The sequence below is a fragment of the Colius striatus genome, unplaced genomic scaffold (assembly GCF_028858725.1).
Source record: "Colius striatus isolate bColStr4 unplaced genomic scaffold, bColStr4.1.hap1 scaffold_38, whole genome shotgun sequence".
NCBI classification, from domain to species: Eukaryota; Metazoa; Chordata; class Aves; order Coliiformes; family Coliidae; genus Colius; species Colius striatus.
Genome location: NW_026908522.1, coordinates 689724 through 715204, shown reverse-complemented (window position 1 = coordinate 715204; position 25481 = coordinate 689724). Strand labels below are relative to the sequence as shown.

Below are 25481 nucleotides of genomic sequence, written 5' to 3'. Positions count from 1 at the left end.
ATTGCCATTTTGTGTCAATAAAGATGCTGATTGTGAAATTGGTTCCTTAAGCTCTCTCTTCAAAATGCTGCTGTATTGCAGTAGATGTACTAAGACACAGAAGTAGGAAAACTAAAGCAATAAAGCAAATAACTGTATTCTTCTCCACATACTTAGTGGGGAAAGGTGTATTATGTGCTCTCCCCACCTTGAACAACCTGACTGACACTGGAATGCTTTTAAGAGGTGAATTAGTCTACATGTTGGGCCAAGGAATCTCAAAAGCTTTTGCACTGGTTCTGATCCTGAACACCCTAAGGATGCCAGGATCTTGAACTTAGAAGCTGCCAAGAGCTTTATCTGCCACATTACAACAGACTTCTGGATATTTTAAGTTTGTCTCTCCTTTTCATGTCTTCCAAGATGCCAAACAAGATTTAGACCCTACATGTCTTCTTTGTCATTTGACATCCATGGCAGTCCTGCAACAGCAGCTGCAATGCTAAAAGCCCACGGTCCCCCAGAGATGCTGTGACTCACCTGCTGTATCATCTCTTTGCATCTCATTTGGACTCCTGAGAACTATCCAGGAAAATGTCATTCCATGGTTTTCATGGAGACACAGAAATGGTACTCTCAATCTGAGTCTTGCCTGAGAGATTGCAAAGTGTGGAGTGCAAGAGAAAAAGGTTCAGGGTGACGCCACAAAATCATGATCAAAACAATCTGCTAGTGAATGGCTTCCCCTGATACACAGTATGGTTGTAGGATGAACTAAAGTATTATGCTGGTTTTGACTTTGTCATGCACATTTCACTTCTCTTCATACAGTGAGGGTCATCTAGGTGTGTGTAGGGACTGACTAACCTGGAAAAGCTTAATTAAACTGACCTTGCTATGCACTCTGTAGAAGCCGTCTTAAAGCCAGCAGTAGAACAGTCAATATATGAAAAACCTTATTTCCCCTTCAGGATGTGGTTAACTTGTTTTTCAAACAAAGGGGGATTTAGTCTTGCCTGGTGTAACTTAGTCATAAGGTTGACCACAGCATCCTGTCTGTTGCTAGCGAGAGAAAATGAGTCGGGGGATGTGTATGTTGGGGTCTTTTGAATAACAACCAAGTTGCTATGGAAACTGTTTTTCCATCACACCACCTTACATTAATTCCTCTTGGCCTGTTCCTAGTCTCAATGAGTGGAAAAAAACAGGATGCTTTTTTTTTTTCTGAAATGTGCATTTTCCTTCCTCATACTCTTATCAAACTGTCTTTTAACTGATTGCTCCTTAGACATGTGCCTTTCTGTTACCATGCAAAAGAAAGATGCATCAGAAAGGCCAGACCTCATTTGAATTTCTATTCTGACTGATCATTAGGTCAGTTGTGTTTCAGCAATCTCCATCTCAAAGTCATAAGAAAAAGCACAGAACAAACCACAGCATTTAGGCTTAGTAAAGCTTTCTTTTGGTCACCACTTCTGTAGCCTAAACTGCTGTGTGCCACACATTTTGCAGAAGAAATGCAGGTTTAATAAAGAAACACTTCCTTGGCTGAACATTATCTGGTTGAATTGAATCACTTCACATCCAACACAGGTCTCATCTACACTATAAAATTGCTGATGCTAAAGCTATCTAAAAATCATTAAAGCTATAAATAGCATCTCCTCTGCCTGAATTCTCTCAGCAGTAATACATCAATAATGCAACATGCCTGTAAATGCTGTTTTTAAAGGGTCATATATCTATGAGGACTGGATTTTTCAAAGCTATTGAAGTGATGCAGAGCTTTATACTAACATGTACTAATAAACCTTATACTAACTTATCGCAATAGTATCAAGCTTATTTTTTCAGACAAAATAAATTCACACAGGAGCTGTAAAAAGGTCGTGGTTATCTCCTCACACAACCTCCCGGGTCCTCCAACTTCCTTGAGGGCAGAAACCGGTTCTGCAAGGGGCCAAGTGATATCTCAAGTTGCCCAAAGATCAGGGGTGAGAAAGCCTCAGGACTTATCAGCCTTCATCTCCCGAGGCCCCAAAGACCATCACCGGGAGACACCACGCAAAGGAAAGGAAGAAAAGACCTAATTTACATGCCAAATCGGGGACAGGTTGTGTCTTTGTCTAGGTGGATAATGTCATCATACGATTTTGTGACTTTGTAACAAATATAAGTCAAGCAAGTTGCCCAGTCGGGTGGGCAAGTTTATACACCCCCTGCCCCCACCGTGCCGAATAAACATCCTTCCTTATCACTCTTGGAGCGACAGAGTCTGTTTCCGCAAGTCAGAAGCAGGTTGGATGCTGCTGTGTAGAAGTGAGAACAGTGGCGTGATCAACTTCTACTTAGCAGGGGGTTAAGAAAAAATACAGTCTCCTCAGTTCACAGAGAAAAAGAAACAGCAAAAGCAGCTACAAGTCTTGAAATGAAATCCACTGGCCAGGCAGGACTCGGCAGTACGGAAGGTCTGAAGGGGAGGGTGCTCTGTTGTCTTCTGCGTGGTTGTTGTCAGTAGATTTGACGTTGGCCGTTTGACCCGTTGTGCTGCTGGGACAAGCTCTCCAGCTGCTCTTCACAGTGCTGCTGCCTTGTTTCCACATCGGCCCTTTAATGCAACCGGGGCTACATGCCATTGTCTGACAGCTGTGAGATCAAGACAGGTAGACACTCACAAAGCTTAACCTGGACTATCTTTTGTGCCTCTTTGTATACCTTAATTTAAAAAGCCTCCCCTCTCCTCTCTCTCCTCCCACTACTTCACATGTCAGTGTTTTCAGAGCCTTGCTTTTAACCCCTTATTTGTGTTCATTTTTCTCCAGGCTTTGTGCTCTACCACTTGAAACAGTCAGTGAGATCTCTCTCAGGCACTTCTGGTAACACCTGAGTTGTTCTGGCAAAGAAAGTTTGCTGCAAAGAAAATCTGGGTACCAGACAGCAAGAACTGAGCTTTGGATATGAAAGGGGCTGTTTTCTTGGTGGTTTGGGAGTGACAATGGGACGATTTTCAGGTGGATTTTTTTGGTTGTTGTTGGGGATGAGGTTTAGATAAGCATTGTGCTTTTTCCCAGAAACCTACAAGAGTTATTTAAAGGGAGCAGGAGCAGGTGAACAGGTGTAATGATAGAGAACTACAAAAAGACAAGGGGTCATTCCTGGCATGAGCTTCCAGTTTTTCTACAGATCAAGCTATGTGCTTCCTTACCTCAGAAAAGAAACAGCTTGATGCTCATGAGTGCATTGAAGGCAATACTTTTTGCCAGCAGGACTCTCAAGCCCAACACAGTCACAGAGAGCATGTTTGTTTTCTCCCCTTCAGCATCTGTTCAGTGATAGAGAAAAGATGAGAGAGATCATGGTCTAGATTTGGATATTGTGACACTGTCAGAAAGTGGGAAAAAAACCAAACCCAAAGGTTATCGATTCAGGGGAAGATGACAGAGATACATGACAACAACATGGGAGGAGGATGTCTGTCTACACTGGGTTTTGCTTTATGATGCTTGTCTGCTGCTAAACCAGCTGCCTTTTAAAGCAGCTGTATTTTGATTCCCCTACCCCTGAGAAAATAGATTTGCATGCATTTACCACCAACATTGCCATGTATCTTCACAATCTATTAGGTAACTAACCTTGCATAGAGATGTCTGTGGTGTTGCAAATGTTCCCTGTTACTGATTCTTCAGCCTCCTTTTCTGCAGCATGATAATAAAAAAATGTTACAAATGATAGTCACATTTTTAAAAGGATTAAACAAAATGTTCACATGACCCTTCCCATAGGAACACTGGGCAGTACAGCCTGAGGCTCCGCTGCCCACTCACTAATTCTAAGGTTAATGAAGAGGAGGAGATTTCTCCATGCATTTGCAGAAAACAGAAGAATTATTGAATTGCTTTGGGTTTAGTGTTTGAATGAGTAAAAAAATCAATCCCCTTTTTCAAGAAAAAGAAACAAAATCCCACCACTGTAACTTTTTGCTGTGTTTACAAAGGCTATTTCAGGCTGTGCCAAGATGTTTGCTTCCAGGGGGAAACTATTTAGTCATAACTAAATGTGCATTTTTAAAAAAGACTGTGCTTTACTTTTCTCCCAAAAAAAGTAACTCCAAGTTGTTAAACAGTTCAGATTGTTTATGCTTTTAAACATCTGTCATCTCCACTTGCTCATGTACCAGATGTCTTCCCCATTTCTGCTGGTTACCCAGCACAGCACTCACTAGCAGGAGAAACAGCAAGCATCAGAAGATGCTGCCTCCAGAAATAAGCTGCAGCTGTACCACAAAACTGTACCTAGCAATGTTTCTTTGCCATCGTGTTTGGCTGTGCAAGCCACCTCTGTGCCTTTTGTTGCACTGACCACCTTAATGGTATCGTACAACCCTTCTGATGTCAAAACGGGGGTATTTTGCTCATATATGGCTTCATTAGAGGACACCTCCAAGATGACATTCTTTGTATAGAACTTCCTTGCCAAACAAGCTACTTTCTCGGTGTTGCCATCTTCTTCCAGTTTCTCGACTTCATCACAATGACTTGTGGGTCAGAACTCCTTATGTTGTCTGTAAAAAAAATAAAGCATTGTTTGGGCATGGTTTGGTTTGATGGCCAACTTGTCTGAGGTGCTGTCACTTAAAGTTCATATATACTCCAGCTGTGACTAATTCCTGGCTTTATCAATGACTAACTGCCTTTTCTTCCTCATTATTTCTTACTGCTGCTTCTAAAAGATCAGATCAAAGGCAGAGAGTAGGGGTTTTTATGGGAGCTTTCAGTTCACAGGATTCTAAGCCTCCTTTTTTCCAAAGCTCATTCTTTATTTATAAGTAAAGGACTTGCAAACCAGAAGAGAACATTTATTTATTCCCTTCCAAGAGTCAAATTACACCGCTTTCTCAACAATTTAATTCCTAAAAATAACACTTTGATCAAGGACTGTCTTGCATATTCCAGAGACATAGGAGAATAACTGGTTTTCCTTAACTCTCCCTCCCCTCCCCCAAATCTTCTCCTGATGTGGCTAAAAGGTTTAACCACAGCAAGAGTAACAGGACAAAGAGATGTCAGTTTGTTGCTTCACTATTGTGCAAAGTTACCCCAACGAATGACATTGCAGAAATGAAGTGCTGCTGCTGGACTGGGGGACAAGGTTGATCTTTTCTAGAACAAATGCTCAGATGCAAGAACGACTTTTGTCTCTAAGATGGGGAAGTAGGAGAGAAGCAATCAGAAGTCTGTGAATTGTGGATCTCCACTTCTCCAGGAGTTCCTGACAAGGTCAAGAACTTTCAGCTGTGGGGAAAGTTTTCCTCACTAGACATTGCACGTGCTGTGAGCTATTCCGACACATTCAGGAGACAATGAAAAAGAGTAATACTGGTACTTGGTTCAACAAAAATTCTTTTGCTTGTTCTGAAAAGTGTGACCTTTCTCATCCATCTGCTGTGACATATTGTTTGTTCCACAGCTCCAGGGGCAGTTAGAAGTATAATGCAGAATTGGTATAATAAACTGATTTGAAGGGAAGAACAACCCGAGGCCAATGAACTTCTGATGTCCATGGACAAATCTTCTTACAAGCTTCCTTAAATTAGTGTAATAACCTTCAGAGGTAATGTTTTAGTGTTAAGAAACCAACAAACTTCAAGGCATGACAAATGTGCCCGAGCATTGGAGCTTTGAAAGAGCTTAAAAGATGCTGATAAGCTTTCAGAGGATTTGAAATCCCTGCTCTCTCATCTTTCCAAAGAGTTACTCTGAAACTTTTATATACTTTTCTTTTTCAGTTTCGAAGGCATTTTAGAGTTCAGTTCCCAATTCCAAGCAACACACATGAATGATAAAGGTTTCACAACTGCAGAAGCCTTAATTTCAACTACACAGCAGCAGCCTTCTCAAGGAATTTCTTATGACATACAAGTAATGAAACATGATTGCTTAAACTTGAAAGAGATGTCTTTTCAGGAAACAGTGGTCTCAAAATGATTCAGTAGCCAATAAATCATTGTGATTTCTTGAAAAATAAAATATCTTTGCCCTCAGATCATAGATGGAGAAACCAGGCTGGTTCCACATACAAATGTCAGGACAAGATTAGCAACATGAATTTTGATAAAATCAAGAAACTGCAGGGAATCATCCAGCGTGCTTCCTTGCCAGACAGAGCTCAGCTTATGAAGGCTGGTTAGACAGACAAGAAAAGATTTACATGTCCAGCTTGTCAGGAGCATGCTGATGGATCTCTCTGCTAAAAAGAGGTGCATTAGGCTTTGAATTTTGCATGGCATCTGCCTTGCAGGGTGGTCAAAAGATCTTTCAGGTGTAACATTTTTCTCAACACAGGACACTTTTTTAAGGTTTGATCAAGGGGCTCTGATTTTACTCTCTTTGCCACCAGTACCCCAATACTGAACAACTGAGGTGAAAGCCAAGTAGTACTCTGACATAGCTTCACCTACAGCAAACAGATACCAAACAGGAATCAAACATTCACTGAATTCAGTTGACCTATTCAGTTTAACCCCAACTCTGAATAATTTAGTGTCAGGAGGTTGGGACGTCCCTTTTTTCTATAGTAAGTAGCAACAGGACAAGGGGTGATGGGATGAAGCTGGAACACAAAAACTTCCACTTGAGTACAAGAAAAATCTATTTTCCTGTGAGGGGAGGGAGCCCTGGCCCAGGCTGCCCAGGGAGGGTGTGGAGGCTCCTTCCTTAGAGCTCTTCAAGACCCACCTGGACATGTTCCTGTGTGACCTGATCTAGGTGAACCTGCTTCAACAGGAGGGTTGGACTGGATGATCTCTAAAGGTCCCTTCTAACCCCCACCCTCTGTGATTCTATGATTAAACTAGTACAGAAATGTTCATAAGGTTCCGTTCAATGCTTTTGTATATCATCCTTCTCTCGTCTCAGTGCTGTGTTTCTGATTCTGACATAATAGAAATTCTTAAGGACTTAAATGTCAGCCTGCACAGAAACTTTATTTCCCTTTAAACTGTCAAAGCATGACTTTAATACTTAAATCATCTAACTGCATATGAGAATGTAATAGATAGAAAGCCTACAGTCTAAGTAGCTACTTTAAGGCATTAGGGAGTCTGAGTTACAACTCAGACAAGGTTAGTACATAAAGGACATCTACTTGGCTCCACAGTCAGTTGAGTGCTGTTCCCAAAAACAAGCGCAGCTCTAACAGTTTAAACATGTCAATCAAAAAAGGCTCATTTTGCTATTCCTCCCACATGCATTTCCTTTCCAGGTGCTGTAACATGGTTCTGCCAGAGTCTGCCAGTCCTGTGGTTTCTTTGTTATCTGAGAAGAGGCTTTTCATTTTTTCTCATCTCCAGCATTTTTAAACAGTCAATGTACTAGCAAGCTGCTTCTCTGGCATGATGCACTGGGTAAGACTTTCAGCAGGAGCAAATGTACACAGTGCAACTGTGGTTGATAAAGAGAATTATTTCCAAAAGCATCAACTGAGCCCCATTATTTTGCATTATCTGAAAACACATACACAAATCCCTACAACTGCTTGCTTTTGGGAGGGATTTATGTACATACAGGACTCTTGATGTGAGAAACAAGAGCATCATACCAGCATTTCTGTGAATGTCTGAAATGGCAACACCACTGCTCAGTCTTCCCTCTCCCTGTCTTTTGTTTCCTTCTTGCCACATTCTACTATTCTCTGTGGCATATTTTGCTTCTTTCAACAAACAAACAAGCAAATATCATCTTCCAATCAACGTAGAGTGATGTTAAAATAATGGAATCTGGCAGTTTTGTCTGGCCCTACACTTGCAACTGAGGATTTGCTGGTTGGGAGGAACAAATCTTTCTCCAGAATGATAACTTTGTATTCCTTTAGCCCTTTGGAATTTGAAATGGACTTAAATTGTTCCAAAGCAGACATTTATTCCCATGCAAGACACCCAACAGACCTGGACAGATATTAGGCAGCACCTAAGGGAGTCCCATGACTTTCTGGAAGGAGAGCAGGATGTTTTAGATACGTAACATTACATGGGACATTTTTGCAGCACTTTAAGGACATGCAGACCTCTAAAAGCATCGTAACAAGTCTTAAGGTATGCACCTGGACGTTCAGGATAACGAAGATCTACTTAACAAATTCATCTCCTGTCCCATTATTCATACTTCCACAAAAAACCTTGGGGTGACATCCACCTATTCTTTACATCATAAAATTCCAAATAGAGCTGGGAAGAACTAAGGCTTGTTATAATCCCTGCTCATCACATTTGCATTTTCAGAGCCTAGGCAACTTCACAGCCAATTTTCTTTCATTCTAAGCAGTCTTAGACATGAGGCAGCTGTGAAAATTTAAGCCCAAGGATATTGAAGCTCCTTTCTCCTCTGTTTCCATGCCAGTGGAATTATTTACCTGGTGAAACTATGAATGTGGTGTTAGTGTCACTTATGTTAAAGCTAAACATGAAGAGAAATAACAAAATAACTGCCATGCTCCATTCATCTCCTCTTCAGAGGAGCCTGAGGGGTGACCTCATTAATCTTTACAAATCCATAAAGGCTGGGTGTCAGGAAGATGGAGTCAGGCTCTTCTCAGTAATGTCCAATGACAGGACAAGGGGCAATGGGTATAAGCCTGAACATAAGAGGTTCCAAAGAAACAGAAGGAATAATTTCTTCACTGTGAGGGTGAGGGAGCACTGGAACAGGCTGCCTAGGTGGGTTGTAGAGTCTGGGAACATTCAAAACCCACCTGGATGAGTTCCTGTGTGTCTACTCTAGGTGGTCCTGCTCTGGCAGGGGAGTTGGACTGGATGATCTATCGAGGTCCTTTCCAACCCTTAAGAATCTGTAGTGTCAAAAACTAACTTCTTATACCAGAGAGCTAAAGATCCATCTGAAAACATCTCTCCACTGTCAACTCATGACTAAGTTGTTCATTCCTGCTCAAAATGATTCAGTGAAAATCCACTGGAGGGTAAGACACTTCACAGGAAATTTGGGCCAAATTGCTATCCAGTTAACACGTTAAGTAATGTGAGCCAGCAATGTGCCCTCGTGGCCAAGAAGGCCAATGGCACCTTGGGATGCATCAAGAAGAGTGTGGGCAGCAGGTCAAGGGAGGTTCTTCTCCCTGTCTACTCTGCCCTGGTGAGGCCTCATCTGGAGTCCTGTGTCCAGCTCTGGGCTCCTCAGTTCAAGAGGGACAGGGAAGTGCTGGAGAGAGGCCAGTGCAGGGCCACCAAGATGATCAGGGGACTGGAGCATCTTTCATATGAGAAAAGGCTGCGGGACCTGGGGCTGTTTAGTCTGGAGCAGAGGAGACTGAGGGTGGATCTCAATAGTTACAAACATCTCAATGGTGGGTATCAGGAGGTTAGGACATCCCTTTTTTCTATAGTAAGTAGCAACAGGACAAGGGGTGATGGGATGAAGCTGAAACACAAACAGTTCCACTTAAATATAAGAAAAATCTCTTTTCCTGTGAGGTGAGGGAGCCCTGGCCCAGGCTGCCCAGGGAGGGTGTGGAGGATCCTTCCTTGGAGACTGGACATGTTCCTGTGTGACCTGATCTAGGTGGTTCCTGCTTCTGCAGGGGTTTTGGACTGGATAATCTCTAAAGGTCCCTTCCAACCCCACCATTCTGTGATTCTATGAAGTAATGCACACCCAGTGCTTGGGGATGATGGAGCAATAGCAATATATAGAGGCAGCCTTCCTTAGCAGGCTCAAGCTGAGGATTCACCTGGAAACCCTGGACAGAGTGATTATTGCAGCAGAAAGTTCTTACAATGAACCCAAACTGTTAGATTCCTTCATCCTCCTCCACATTAACAACATTTTACAAATAACATAATGACACTTACTTGGCTCAACTGTGAGAGTCGTCCCTCTTCCAAAAATAAGCTTATCTGTCCTCACACTGCTGATACTTACTGCAATCAATCACTCTTTCCTTGTGGTATTCAAAAATGTTGTAAGAACAGGGGTTGAAAAGCCAGATATTTGTCCTAATCATCCACATGTGCAATCCCATGAGGATTTCCAGATCCACATTTTCTTCCAAAACTGGAAAGGGAAAAACAATAATGATTTCAAAGTGAGGACAGAATTTCCAGCTTCTACCTTTCGTCCACCTTTTAGAGACCCTTTGAGCTCTATTCCCAGGATAAACAGAAATATTAAAAGAATGTTGCATTTGCCTCCTTAATCATTTCAGTCACTCAGCTGCTTTTTTCCCCAAAATATGTTGCCTTTTTTCCTCCTCTAGGTTTTTGTACAGGACCCTATGCTGTTTATATCATTGTGGTGACCCAGCCACCACAGTGATAGATTTCATTGCAAAAAACTGTCACTTCCCGCTTCTTTACTACTCAGAATTTGGATTCTAGTCATGTGACTTCTTGAGTGGTTTCTGATGCAATACACCACATAAAGAAATGTGATATCAGTAAACAGTAAAGAAACATGAAAATCCAGCACTTTTAGTGCTATCTCAAAGCATTTATGACAATCTGCTTCACCTTGAACCTGGTTTCAGTTCTCAGGAGTTTATCTGAGCTCTTATCTGGGCTCTAAAAGTTGGTGTCTGAGGGTCATTTAGTGCCTTAGAAAGTCTTTATGCTGGTTTGAGACAAGGAAGCAGGCAAAATGATTGTTCATAAACACAGACTTATTGTGCACTGTTTGAGCTCAGGATCCAGAGAGGAGAAGACAATGCAGAAAAGCAGGACTGGAGCCCTGGACTTCAGGAGAGCAGAATCTGGGCTCTCCTGCTTAGAAAAATCCCATAGGTTATGGCCTGGGAAAGAAGAGGGCCCTGGAGCTGCTTGATTTTCAGAGATTAACTCCTCCAAGTTCAAGAATGTTTCATCTTGACGATGCAGCAAATGAAGAAACTTTCAAGAACATCTGTGGACCAGTTGCCCCAGTCTTACCAATTTCTAACTACTTTCATTCTAAATTTCCTAACTCTTTCTGGACTCTCCAGTATTTATGGTCTCAAAACCTGTTTTCATGGGAAATGACAAACATCACATTTATGAATTGTTAAAACATTCCTTTGGATTAGCTGACAGTGGTTTGATGGAATCTGCCTTGATGTGCTAAAGCTGCTTATGCACTCAGGTATCTGATTTTTACTATCTCTTGAGTTATTTTTATAAGGGTTTTGGAAGGATTTTCCCAATTACTCCAGCACCTTTTTTTGTTTCTCAGTTTCTTTGCTCTTGTGAGCTAGATTATTTGACCACAGTGTTGGCTATTCTGTGGGCTATTATTTATTTACCTAAGCCCTTGGCTGAGCTTGAAGGGGGAAATATCTAGTTATGACTGACCAAAGCTGGCTTTTTAATTGGATCATGGAGCAGTCTCTGCATCTTCACACCCAGTTCTAAGACACAAAACGAAACAGCATTACTTCATCCTATTCACAAATCAGTGACTCCCCACTGATACAGTGGTTCCCCACTGGATTACTCCGTGTTTATTTGCATTACTGTTGTCATTACTCTTTATTGTGTTTAAGTGTTTTCTCCTCCTTATTCCCTCATTCCTCCCAGGAAAATGTTGAGATGTCTGATGTGATACTTTCAGTCTCTTGAAATGTTGGCAGAAGAAAGAGAACAAGCTCTAAATGCCTCCTGTAACAGACCTGGGTACATCCAGGTGCCTCTCTCACAGCCTTTGCCTGCTGCCAAGTCTTCCCAGAGCAGTGAGAACACACCCAGTTTGTCACTGGGCTCTCAGATGCAACTGAACAGCCTTTTCCCTTTGGGTGGCCACAGAAACACACTTGCCATCACAGCCTCCCACAAGTTGTTGCAGTACCTCTATGCCCCTTGCCAGGAAAGTCAGCTCAGAGAGGTGTAGCAAGTGCCTTGCCTTGAGGCCAGCAACAACCATCCATGATGGATTTAACCCCCCTCTTTCCAGGTCTGCTCTGGCCCTGCCTGTGTTGCAAGCACTCTGCCCTTTTCAGCCCTCTGCTGCTGCAGAAACAGGGTAGTGAAGTGACACTCTGTTTCCATGGGGCACCAGAAACCATGGTGTCTCTTTCCCCAAGATGCTGTTTGCTGATGACTCCATCAGCCTCCCACACAATCAGTTCCTTCATCTTGCTCAGAGGCCACCTGGCCAGTGTCTGTCTGCTTCAGTGAGGAGCAATAAACTGTGATCACTCCAAGGAGCAAAGACTGGAGTGATGCTGGTGTAGCATCAGACACTGGACTGGTAGGAGAACTAAATGGTTCTCTGTGAACTCAGCAGAAAAAGTTTAGCAGAGAAATAGAGCTGGCACCAGGAAGGAGGCAACACCTTCCCCTCTTCTGTGTCAGACAGGAGCTTTTTCTGATTTTCCCATTCAAAACAGTAAGTGCATCTGAAGGACAAAGCCCTTTCTTTCCCAAGCTGGGATGGTGAGGAATCCACTCTCCTGCCCCTGGAATGGCTCTGAATGAGCACAGCAGGGACAAGGACCTCTCACAGGCAAGTAGGGAACAACTACACTGCCCTCCTGAAACCTGTTTTTTTTAAGATGGGCTGCAGTGCCCCATGAGCAGTTTCCAGCCCCAGTTACACCACCAGCCCACAAGATGAGTGAGCAGCAGGTTGGTGCATCCCCATCCCACCTCTGCAGAGGCTGGTCAGATGTCCAACACTGCTGTGCCCTGCAGGGATGGCAGGAAGGGAGCCAGGGGCAGGTCAGGCTGCAGCAGCCAGCACAGCTCCACAGAGCCCTGCAGAGTACAGGGGCAAGCTCAGTTCCCAGGAAACATCAACCCTTTCACTTACCTGTGATGGGGAACATCAGCACACACACGGCAGCACACGTGGCCAGAGCCGCTCGCTCTTGCCTCTCTGCCCGCAGATCAGCTCTGCCCACATCTTCCCTGCCTCAGCTTTGGTCACTGTACTCACCCCAGGCAGTGCTACAGGCTGGGACAGAGAGGCTGGAAAGCTGCTCAGAGGGAAAAGACAGGAGTGTTAATTGGCAGCAGCTGAACATGAGCCAGCGGTGTGCCCAGGTGCCCAAAAACGCCAATAGATTCCAGGCTTGGGTCAGAAATAGTGTGGCCAGCAGAACCAGTGATGGAGGTAACGCCTCTGTGAAGAACAGATTTGAGAAGGGAGGTTGTTGGTCAGTTGCAAAACTGCAGCAGCCACAGGGAGGGAGAATGTGAAAACATCTGGGCAGACCCCAAGGTCAGTGGAGAAGGAGGGGGAGGAGGGTGCTTGGGCACTGGAAGAAAGACTCCTCTGTGATATGTGGTGAGGACCATGGTGAGGCAGCTGTGCCCCTGCAGTCCATGAGGTCCTCAGGGAGCAGAGACCCACTGGCAGCCCGTGGAGGAGCCCAGGCCGCAGCGGGTGGATGCCTGCAGGAGGCTGTGACTGTGCTGGAAGCTCATCCTGGAGCGAGCTCCTGGCAGCAGCTGGGAGTCTGTGGGGAGGTGCCCGTGCAGAGCAGGTTTGTGTCAGCGCTTGTGAGCCTGGGAGGGCCCCGGGCTGGAGCAGTGTGTCCCCGTGGGACTGTTGTGGCGGTGGGTGACCCCCGCTGGGGCAGGGTGTGAGGAGCTGCCCCCATGGCAGGCCCCAGGCTGGAGCAGTCGGTGAGGAGCTGCAGCCCGTGGGAAGGAGCCACGCTGCAGCAGTTGGTGAGGGACTGTCTCCCGTGGGAGGGACCCCACAGTGCAGCAGTGGGAAGTGTGAGGAGGCCTCTCCCTGAGCAGCAGCAGCGGCAAAGTCCATCTGTGATGAACTGAGCACAAGCCCCATGGTCTGCGCTGCTGGGGGGAAGGAAGGGGAGTCCTGGCCAGAGGAGGGGTGGGGGAAGGTGTTTTTCAGACGGTTTTATTTCTCATCTCCTTGCTCCTCTTTTGTAATAATCAAACCTTTTTCTCCCCAAGTTGAGTCTGTTTTGCCCGTGACGCTCACTGCTGAGTGACCTCTCTGTCCTTAACTCACAAGTGGTTTGTTCTATTTCTCTCTCTTTCCTGTCCCATTTAGGAGGGGGAGTGATTTAATGACTTGGTGGACACTGGTCTAAACTACCACAACTCACCTGGCAGCAAAACCTCTCTGGGCAAAAAGAGATGTGCTGTAGGGCCACCCCAAGTTTTCTCTGGAGCAGCACTGCACGCCGTTGCTGCTGGGATTCTGAAGATGGCCCCACAGCTCTCAAGCTGTCCCTTGCTCCTGTTACAGTCTCAGATCTGGGAAAAAAAAGCACAAATTCCCTATTCTGCTCCAAAGCTTCCAAATGACACTGTATTTCCCTCATTTTCTCTACCCAGTCCTCAGGCAGCTAAGTTGTGGGCTACACTGAGTGAGCCTGAGCCATGCCCAAAACCACAGCAAGGCTATTTACAGACCCCACCAGCTGGGCCATGGCTGGGTGGGAACCAAAGCTAACAGCAAAAACTGTTTACAAAGGCCAAAAGGTTATGGAGTGTGACAGGGGTAAGGATCAGCCTGAGACATGGGGAGATGGCAATCAGAAGGGTCAGGACAGAAAGGGACAAAACCAACTGAAATGACCCTTTCAGAATCAACACTGGAAAACTGATGCTGTAACTACACAACTCTCCGGGGAGCAGCACTGAAAAAGTGTGGGAATAGTCCCCAGTTTTGAGGCCCAGAGTTGGGGCAGTGCCAGGAGGTTTCTGATGAAACTCATTTACATTTCCCGTCCCTGTGTGTGCGAACAGCACAGAAGTAGCGGGCAGAGTCCTGTGGGCTCAGGGCACTTAGAGACAGAGCTGTCCTAAACCGGGAATTGTCCCGGGACACAGAGGCTCGACCATTCACTGCCGGTGCACGTTGAATCAGTGATGAACTAGGGGAGATAAAGGACACCCACTCCAGCCTGCCTCCGGGTGCCGGACGGTACCATCTCATTGCGCATGTCCCGAAGTCGAAGCCGTGTCCGCGGCAGAAGAGGAGCACGGAGTCCCCGGGCGCTCGCTGCCCTCCGCCGGCCTCCACCAGCCTCAGCTGCGCCCACACGCCTGCGGACGGACGGACGGACGGAGAGCGCGGGCACCGGGCACGGCGCGCCCACGGCCCGAGGACGGGCACCCGCCGCCCCAGCGCCCCCCGCCCGGCCCAGACACAGCCGCAACAGCGGGGCAAGCCCCGCACCCGAACCCTCCCTCACCCTGCTCTTCCCTCTCTCCTTCTCACTTTCCCTCGCCCTCTCCCGGCTTCTCCTTCTCTCTCCACCCGTCCCTCTCCCTGTTCTCCCCCTCCCTGTCCCCCTCCCTCCCGCTGCCGCTGCCCCCGCCCCGGGCTCGCCGCCCTCCCCGCCCGCCGCCTCTCACCTGCCGGCCCCAAGGCCAAGCCCGAGCCCAGCAGCCACGGCCCCGGCCCGGCCGCCATCGGCGGAACAAGGGCCCGGCGGGGCCGCACACGAGCCGAGCGGAGCCGAGCTCGGGCCCGCCGCTGCCCGCCCCGTCGCCTCGGCCCCTCGCCGCCACAGCGCCCGCGCCTCTGCCCGAAGCCCGCACGGCCGCCCCGGCCCGGCCCCCCGGCGACAGGGCCCCTCCGCGCAGGAGAAGGGGCGGCGCCACAGCACCGGCGCGGGCTGGCCCCCTGCTCGGCCCCAGCGCTCCTGCGCACACGCTCAGCCCCTGCCGAACGGTGCTGGCGAGCTTCAGAGCTGCAGGAAACGAGGGGACGGTGCCGCAGATGACCCGACGGCATCAAAAGGCTGCTCCGTTCCATCGGCGCTAAGAGCCGCGGCAGAGATGTGGCGGGGGCAGACGTGCGGGAACGGACAGCATTTGCCTTCAGCACATGTGCGGCTGACAGCGCTCTGCAACGAGCGGCTGATCCAGCGCAGGGTTGTGCTGCTGATAGCCTGAGGCACCTCAGCCGGCTGCAGCAGTGGGCTGCCAGCAGCCTCACAGAGCTCAACAAGCACTTAGGACACATTGCTGCACCGGGAGCAGAACAGCCCTAAGCACCAGGACAGTCCATGCTCACCCAGCTGGAAACAGCTCTGCAGAGAAACACCTCGGGGTTGTGGTGGACACCAAAGTTTCCGTGAGCCAGCAACGTGCCCTGGCGGCAAGGGCAGCCAGCGGCATCATGGGCTTCTCCTCTCTCTACTCCTCCCTCTCCTCCCCGCCTGCGCGCCACCAACAGCCCTGCGCAAGGGACGGGCTGTCAGCCGGCAGCGGCAACTCGCGGGTGTCTCCCCGTGCCCCGCACCCCCAGCCCGCTCTCTTTGACAACTTCCATCTCTTCTATCAGTTTCTAACCATCCTTTGACCAATTCTGTCTGTCTCTTTAGGATCACCCCAATTCAAGCTAACTTGAGGCCAGGCTGATTTGTTCAGGCTATAGGGTTTATGGCACATTCCTGCCAAATCTCTTCTCTCTGGACTGAACAACTCTCAATGGCATGTCACCATCAACTCAAGCTTTGACCTTGAACAAATATTGGAGAATGTTGACACACATTACCCACATTTTTCCTGACCCTGAACACTGATTTCCTCACACACATCACACCAGAGGGGCTTCAAATACCCTGGACACTGATTCCCTCACACACATCACACCAGAGGGGCTTCAAACACCCTGGACACTGATTCCCTCACACACATCACACCAGAGGGGCTTCAAACCTTTTATGTTCACACACTGGGCACAAATCATTTCCCACAGACACACACTGGCTGTTACAGAACAGTGGGGAGAGCAGCGGGGAGGGTGCTGCAGAGGCCGGCTCTGCAGGACGCCTCAGTCTGATCCCTCACCAGTGACCTCTCCTCCTTCCTCTCCTTCCTTCCCCTGTTGCCATGTTGGGCTCCCTGGCCTCACCTTCCCTCTGTGCCCTGAGGCGAGCCCGCCTCTGATTGGCTGCGGGGCTGTCACTGCCCTGGCTGGGCCCGCCCTCCCTGAGGCAGCGTTTTCTCTGATTGGCTGAGGAGCTGTCACTCTCTCCTGGGCTGGGCCCGCCCTCCCTGAGGCGATGATGTCTCTGATTGGCTGCGGGGCTGCCACAGCTGTGGCTGGGCCCGCCCTCCCTGAGGCACCGCCGCCTCCGATTGGCCGCGGCGCACACGTCAATCACGGCTGTGCCCGCGTCCTGGGCTGCCATTGGCTGTGCGGGGCTCTGGCTCCCCTGTGGGCAGCCGCTGCCAGGACAGCAGCTCTGCCTCTGGGCTCGGCGCTGCCCGAGCCAGGCTGTAACAAAGACGCGATGGACACGGAGGGACAGGAGAAAGCCCCCAGCCCTTCAGGAAGGTCTCAGAGCAGCCTGTCAGGCAGCAAGGGCTGGGAGGGTGGAACTTGGCTGGCTGACATGGATCCTAGGACCTCTCTACAAGGGTAGGACACCCGGGGCTGAGGGCTTCCTTCTATCCCTCAGCGTCCTGGCGTTTGCAGGGTGGGCTGAGCAGACTCGCTGTGCACCATGAGGGACACCTCACACCGCAAAAGAGGGAAGTGGGGCAGAGCTTGGCTGGCTGAAAGGGTCCCCTGGCATCTCTCTGGAGGGGAAGGAAAGCTGCGACTGCCGGCGTTCCTCTGCCGCTCAGGCTCTGCCGCTGATTTCTTGTCTCCGAGCCCCTCCTTCTGGCAGAGCAGCCGTCCTGCATGCGACTGACACCCCTCCCGCAGCCAAAGGGACGAGCAAAGTCCCTCACAGCCAGCCAGACTCCACATCTTGTCCCACAACACTCCAGCAAAAGACACCTTTCCCCTCAAAAACCCACCTGAACCCCACTTTTCCCCTCAAAACCTCACCCAAACGCCACTTTTCCCCTCAGAATCAGGAATTGTTTGGTGGTTAAAGCCCCTGAAGCTGCTGCAGTCCCAGCGCTCCCCACACCCTGCCCAGCCCAGCACTGACCCACGGCCTCAGCACCTCAGCCCCACGGCTTTGGGGTCCCTCCAGGGCTGGGCACTACCCCAGCTCCCTGGGCAGCCTGGCACAGGGGCTCACACCCCTCTCAGGGAAATGGTTCTGCCTCAGCTCCAGCCTCAACTCCCATCCAAACTGCACTTATTCCCCTCAAAACTCCACCAATAACTCCACTTTGCCCTCAAATCTCTACTAAACTCCCACTTTCTCCCTCAAAACTCCACCAAAAACCCACTTTTTCCCCTCAATTCTCCACTAAACTCCCACTTTCTCCTCAAAACTCCACCAAAACCCCCTTTTCCCCTCAATTCTCCACTAAACTCCCACTTTCTCCTCAAAACTCCTTGAAAACCCCACTTTTCCCCTCAAATCTCCACTAAACTCCCACTTTCTCCTCAAAACTTCTTAAAAACCCCGCTTTTTCCCCACAAAACCCCCAAAGCCCCACTTTTCCCCTCAAAACTCTAACAAACACTTTTTCCTCTAAATTCCAAGAAATCCTTTTTTTTTCCCACAATACTCCACCAAAATCCTACTTTTTCCCTCAAAACTCCTTCAAGATATGACTTTTTCCCTCCAAAACACCACAAAAACCCCACTTTTTCCTCAAAACTCCACTGAAACCCCTTTTTTCCTCAAAACTCCATCAAAATCCCACTTTTTTACTCTGAAAGCCCCCCAAACCCCCAGTTTTTCCCTCCAAACTCTGACAGAATCTCAATTTGCCTTCAAAATTGCACCACAACTCCATCAAAAACCCCCTTTTCCCCTCAAATCTCTACTACCACTTTTTCCCTCAAAACCCCTTCAAAACCCAACTTTTTCCCACCAAAACACACCTTTTCCCCTCAAAGCTCCACTGAACTCCACCTTCTCCCCTCAAAACCCCCCTTTTATCCCTTAAGACCCCAAAACCTCCCCTCTTTCCCCTCAAAACCTCCGTTTTTCCCCTCAACCCCCCCTTTTCCCCTCAAAAACCCCTCTTTTAACCCTTAAGACCCCAAAACCTCCCATTTTCCCCTCAAAACCGCATTTTTTCCCATCAAACCCCCATTTTCCCCTCAAAACCCCTCTTTTATCCCTTAAGACCACAAAAACTCCCCATTTTCTCCTCAAAACCCCCTTTTTGCCCTCGAAGGACCCCTTTCATCCCTTAAGATCCCCAAATCTCTCCTTTTTCTCCTCAAAACCTCCCTTTTTCCTCCTAAAACCCCCTTTTTCCTCTCAAAAACTCCTCTTTTAACCCTTAAGACCCCAAAACTTCCCCCTTTTCCCCTCTAAACCCCCCTTTTATTCCTTAAGACCCCCAAACCCCCCTTTATCCCCTCAAAATCTCCGTTTTTCCCCTCAATGCCCCCTTTTTCCCTTCAAAACCTCTCTTTTATCCCTTAAGATCCCCAAACCTCCCTTTTTTCACCTCAAAACCACTTTTTATCCCTTAAGATCCTAAAACTCCCCCTGTTTTGCCCTCAAATCTTGCCTTTTATCCCCTAAGACCGCAAACCTTCCTTTTTCCCCTCAAAACCACCTTTTATCCCTTAAGATCCCCAATCTCCCCCCCTTTCCCCTCAAAACCCCCCTTTTATCCTTTAAGACTCCACAACTCTCCCTTTTTCCCCAAAAAGTCTCCTTTTATCCCTTAAGACCACAAAATCTCCCCTTTTTCCCCTCAAAACCCTTTTTCCCCTCAAATCCTTCGTTTTTCCCCTCACCCCAGCCCTTTTTCCCTCAAACTCAACTTTTTCTCTCAAAACTCCACCAAAACTCCCCTTTTCCCCTCAAAACTCCTCTAAACTCCCACTTTTGCCTCAAAACTTCACCAAACCTCACGTTTTGGCTCAAAACTCCCCCCAAACCCCCCTTTTTCCCCTCAATACCCCACTTTTGCCCCTCAAGACCCTCAAACACCCCATTTATCTCCTCAAAACTCCCCCAAAACCTCCCTTTTCCCCCCTCAAAACCTCTCTTATCCCTTAAGACCCCAAAACCTCCCCATTTTCTCCTCAAAACCCCCTTTATCCCCTCAAAACCCCCCTTTTCGACTCAACCCCCCCTTTTATCCCTTAAGACCCCAAAACCCCCCTTTTTCCCCTCAAAACCCCTCTTTTATCCCTTTAGACCCCAAAACCTCCCATTTTCCCCTCAAAGCCTCCATTTTTCCCCTCAAACCCCCCCTTTTCCTCTCAAAACCCCTCTTTTATCGCTTAAGACCCCAAAACCCCTTTTTCCCCTCAAAACCCCCTTTTTCCCGCCTTTAGACCCAAAGCCGCCCCTTTTCCCCTCAGCGCCAGGCCCCGCCCCTCCCCTCGGCCCGTCCATTTCTCACGGGGGGGGGCGAAACAAACCCCCCTCATTTTATACAAAACCTTTATTCTGTAACAGTGTGTGTTGGGGTGGGGGGTCCCCCAAACCTCCCCCCGCGACCCCCCAACACTGAGAGGGGGGAGCACAGCGGGTGCCAAGGGGGGGGGACACACATAGGTGTCCCCCCCCCCCCCCCGCCATCATCCCGAGGGCCACAATGCCGCCCCCCCCCGCCTTAAATCTCTTGATCTACACAATAAATACGGCGGGGGGCGGCTCAGGCGCGGGGGAGGCAGCGGCGGGGCCAGGCCGGGGGGGGCGGCGGCACGGGGCACAGGCAGCGGAACGAGCCCGCGGTGTTGAGGCAGCGGCCGGGCTGGCAGCGGGGGGGGCCCGAACACTCGTCCACGTCTGGGGAGGGCGGCGGCACAGAAGGGGTTAATGGGGTATTGGGGGGGGATGGGATGGGGGATGGGGAGGGCTCAGGGTGCTGGGGAGGGGGTTTGGGTGCTGAGGAAGGAGTTTTGGAGGGGGGCTGGGTGCTGGGGTGGGCTGGGTGCTGGGGAGGGGGTTTAGGTGCTGGGGAAGGAGTTTGGGTGCTGGGGAAGGAGTTTTGGAGGGGGTTTGGGTGCTGAGGGAGGGGGTTTGGGTGCTGAGGAGGGCCCTGGGAGCTAGGGAGGGGATTTGGGTGCTGGGGAGGGGATTTGGGTGCTCGGGAGGGGATTTGGGTGCTGGGGAGGGGGATAGGGAGGGGGTTTGGGTGCTGAGGGAGGGGGTTTGGGAGGGGGCCTGGGTGCTGAGGGAGGGGGTTTGAGTGCTGGGGAGGACTCTGGGTGCTGGGGAAGGGGACCCGAGTGCTGGGGAGGGGATCAGGGTGCTGGGGAGGGGGTTTGGGTGCTGAATGAGGGGGTTTGGGTGCTGGGTTGGGCTCAGGGTGCTGGGGAGGGGGATAGGGAGGGGCTTTGTGTGCTGGGGAAGGAGTTCGGGAGGGGGTTTGGGTGCTGGGGAGGGGGTTTGGGTGCTGGGGAAGGAGTTTTGGAGAGGGGCTGGGTGCTGGGGAGGGCTCTGGGTGCTGAGGGAGGGGGTTTGGGTGCTTGGGGAAGGGATTTGGGTGCTGGGGGAGGGCTCAGGGTGCTGGGGAGGGGGATAGGGAGGGAATTTGGGTGCGGAGGAGGAAATTTGGGAGGGGGTTGGGTGCTGGGGCGGGCTCAGTCTTGAAAGGGGGCTCCTGGTGTTGGGGGGTGGTCAGGGTGCTGGGGGAGGGGTCAGTCTGGTTGGGGGGGGTCAGACTGAAAGGGGGCTCAGGCTGATCTGAGGGAGTCAGGCTGGTTTGGGGGCTCAGGCTGGTGTGGAGGTATCTGTTTTGGGGGGCTCAATCTGGTGTGGGGGTGTCTGTGTTTTGGGGGGCTCAGGCTGGTTTGGGGGGTTCAGGCTGGTTTGGGGGTGTCTGTGTTTTGGAGGGCTCAGGCTAGTTTTGGGGGGCTCAGGCTGGTGTGGGGGTGTCTATGTTTTGGGGGCTCAATCTGGTGTGGGGGTGTCTGTGTTTTGGGGGGCTCAGGCTGGTTTGGGGGCTCAGTGTGTTTTGAGGGGCTCAGTCTGGTTTGAGGGCTCAGTGTGTTTTGGGGGGCTCAGGCTAGTTTGGAGACTCAGGCTGGTTTGAGGGCTCAGTCTGATTTGGGGGTGTCAGTGTGTTTTGGGGGGCTCAGTCTGGTTTGGGGGCTCAGGTTGGTTTTGGGGGGCTCAGTCTGGTCTGGGGGGCTCAGTGTGTTTTGGGGGACTCAGGCTGGTGTGGGGGTGTTTGTGGTTTGGGGGGGCTCAGGCTGGTTTGGGGGGCTCAGACTGGTTTTGGGGGCCTCAGGCTGGTGTGGGGGTATCTTTGTTTTGGGGGGCTCAGGCTTGTTTGGGGGGCTCAGGCTGGTGTGGGGGTGTCTGTGTTTTGGGGGGCTCAGGCTGGTTTTGGGGGACAGTGTGTTTTGAGGGGCTCAGGCTGGTGTGGGGGTGTCTGTGTTTTGGGGGACTCAGGCTGGTTTTGGGGGATAGTGTGTTTTGGGGGGCTCAGGCTGGTGTGGCAGTGTCTGTGTTTTGGAGGGCTCAGGCTTGTTTGGGGGGCTCAGGCTGGTTTGGGGGTGTCTGTGTTTTGGAGGGCTCAGGCTGGTTTTGGGGGGCTCAGGCTGGTTTGGGGGACAGTGTGTTTTGGGGGGCTCAGAGTGGTATGGGAGTGTGTGTTTTGGGAGGCTCAGGCTGGTGTGGGGGTGTCTGTGTTTTGGGGGGCTCAGGCTGGTTTTGGGGGACAGTGTGTTTTGGGGGGCTCAGGCTGGTGTGGGGGTGTCTGTGTTTTGAGGCGCTCAGGCTGGTGTGGGGGTGTCTCACCGACACAGTCGAGCTGCGCCGGGTCCAGCCGGTAGCTGGGGTCGCAGCTGCAGGTGAAGCCATCGGGGAGCCGGACGCAGCGCCCGTGGTGGCACCCAGTGAGCACCCCACACTCCTCCCCTGGGCCTGGGGGGGTCAGGCTGGGGGTCAGCACCCCAAAATCCACCTCCCCTCCACCCCACCCACTCCCCAAACTCACCCTCCTCCTCTTCCTTCTCCTCTTCCTCCTCCACCAAGGCTCCGTGGGCTTGGTAGGACCAGGCGTGGGGGTCGGGGTGGGGTCAGGGTGGGGGTCGGGGGGTTCATAACGGAGTCCCCGAGGTCGGTGAGGGATGAAAGGTAAAGGGGGGGCCTCAAAATCATCCCCCTCGTACCGAGGGATGTAAAGAGGATCGTGAGCGCCGATGCCGCCAAGCCCCGCCCCGAAGGAGTAAGGGTCGTATTCGGAACGGGGGGGCAGAGTGGAGGGGGCGAGGTGGGACCCCCCCGAAATAGTCGGGACTGTAAGGTGGGGGTGGGGGGGGCATAAGGGGGGGGGTGCTCGAAGGGGGGCGCGGCGTAGCCCGAGGGGCGCAGAACTTTGCACAGGAACTCGAAGTCGTCTGGGGAAGGGGGAGGAGAGAGAGAGGAGAGAGGGGAGTTATGGGGGACCCCCACACACAGTAAACGGGAATGGGAGGGGGTTGGGGGGCTGGGGAGGGGGTTGGGGTGGGGGTTTGGATGCTGAGGAGGGAGTTTGGGTGCTGGAGGTGGGCTCAGGGTGCTGGGGAGGGGATTGGGGAGGGAGTTTGGGTGCTGGGGAGTGGGTTTAGGTGTTGGAGGTGGGCTCAGGGTGCTGGGGAGGGGGTTGGGAGAGATCAGGGTGCTGGGGAGGGGGTTGGGAGGGCTTGGGATGCCGGGGAAGAGGGTTATGTGTTGGGGGTTTGGGTGCTGGGGATGGGCTCAGGGGGTCTGGGTGCTGGGAGGGGGTTGGGGGGGACAGGGTGCTGGGGAGGGGGTTTGGGTGCTGGGGGTGGGCTCTGGGTGCTGGCCCAGCACGTCCGTGTCACTGGCGTGAGATCATGGGCGCCCTGTCTCTGCACCCACATCTCTAGTTCCCCCTGCTCACTCCCCAGGCTGTGTGCGTTGGTGTACAGGCAACACAGGGGCTCCCTCCAGCAGATGGGTTTCCCTGGCCCCTGGCAGGCCACACCTTTCCCCACTCCTTGTCCCATCTACGGACGGGTGTCTCGATGCCTCTTCACAGTGAGTCACCCCCAAGGAGCAGCCCTTGGTTTTTACAGGGCCTGTTGCCAGGGGCACAGTTGGTGGTGTATTGGTTGTTGAGATTTCCCCACCCAGACCGTGTTCATTCATGACCACATTTATTAGAGCTACAAAGGTATAATTTATTGGAACACGGGAGGGAGGGTCACGAAGGGGAGAGGGTCGTGTACCAGAGAGTGGCAAAGCGGAGAGGGGAGAGGGTCGCGATGCGGAGAGAGTCTTGAAGTGGAGAGGGACGTGGAGAGTGTCATGAACATAGAGAGCCTTGTGAAGCGGGGAGTCCTGAAGCTGGAGTCTTGAAGCGGGGAGTCCTGAAGCGGGGAGTCCTGAAGCTGGAGTCCTGAAGCTGGAGTCCTGAAGCGGGGAGTCCTGAAGCGGGGAGTCTTGAAGCTGGAGTCCTGAAGCTGGAGTCCTGAAGCTGGAGTCTTGAAGCGGGGAGTCCTGAAGCGGGGAGTCCTGAAGCTGGAGTCCTGAAGCTGGAGTCCTGAAGCGGGGAGTCCTGAAGCGGGGAGTCTTGAAGCTGGAGTCTTGAAGCTGGAGTCTTGAAGCTGGAGTCCTGAAGCGGTGAGTCCTGAAATAGGGAGTCCTGAAATAGGGAGTCCTGAAGCTGGAGTCCTGAAGCGGTGAGTCCTGAAGCTGGAGTCCTGAAGCGGGGAGTCCTGAAATAGGGAGTCCTGAATCTGGAGTCCTGATGCGCAGAGTCCTGAAGCGGTGAGTCCTGAAGCTGGAGTCCTGAAGCGGGGAGCCTTGAAGTGGAGAGGGTCACATAGTAGAGAGAGTCGTGAAGTGTAGAGGGTCGTGGAGGGGGTCGTGAACTGGAGGGTCTTGAAGTGGAGAGGGTCGTTAAGCGTGAGTCGTGGAGACAGTCTTGAAGTGGAGAAAGTTGTAAAGCTGCAAGGCTCTTGGAGAGGGTCTTGAAGCGGTGAGTCATGAAGCGCAGAGGGTGCCCGAAGTGCAGAGTCTTGAAGTGGAAAGGGTCATGAAGCAGAGAGTCGTGACCTTGAGATGTTTGTGAACTATAGAGTGTCGAGAAGCAGAGAGTCGTGAAGTAGAGAGGGTCGTGAAACTGAAAGGATAGTGGAGAAGGTCCTGAAGTGGTGAGTGATGGAGGGTCGTGGAGAGGGTCGGAAGCATCGAGTCTTGGAAGTGGAGAGGGTCGTGTAGTGGAGAGTTGTGAAGTTGAGAAGTTTGTGAAGTGTAGAGAGTCTTGGAGAGTCGTAAAGTGGGAAGCACAGAGTGGTGAAGTGGAGAGGGACGCGAAGCGGAGAGTGGTGGAGAGAGTGGTGGAGACAGTCATGAAGCTGAAATAGTGAAGAGGGTCGCGAAACGGAGAGTGGTGGAGAGAGTCATGTACCTTAGAGTCCCGGAGTGGAGAGTGGGGAAGTGGGGAGGGTCGTTTACCTTAGAGTCATGAAGTGGGGAGTCGGGAAGTGGGGAGGGTCGTAAAGCAGAGAGGGTCCCGAAGCGGAGGGTCCAAGGTCTTGTGCTGCAATGGATTCTGACACTAGAGCGGCACTCTGACATCAATATTTCCGGGGTGTTGCAAAGAGGAGCCTTGGCATTCGTTTGTAGTGCCGGGACCCATACTGTGGTGGATCGACCTCCATGGGCTCTTCCCGATCCTGAGGTGGATCCACCTCCATGGGCTCCTCCTCATCCTTTGGTGGATCCACTTCCATTGGCTCCACCCTGTCAGC

General features: G+C 50.8%; 1 pseudogene; it reads right to left on the bottom strand.

The window, feature by feature from the left end:
* Nucleotides 1-1890: 1890 nt before the first annotated feature.
* The window catches only part of LOC133629301 (uncharacterized), a 101765-nt pseudogene continuing 78174 nt past the window's right edge, over nt 1891-25481 (bottom strand).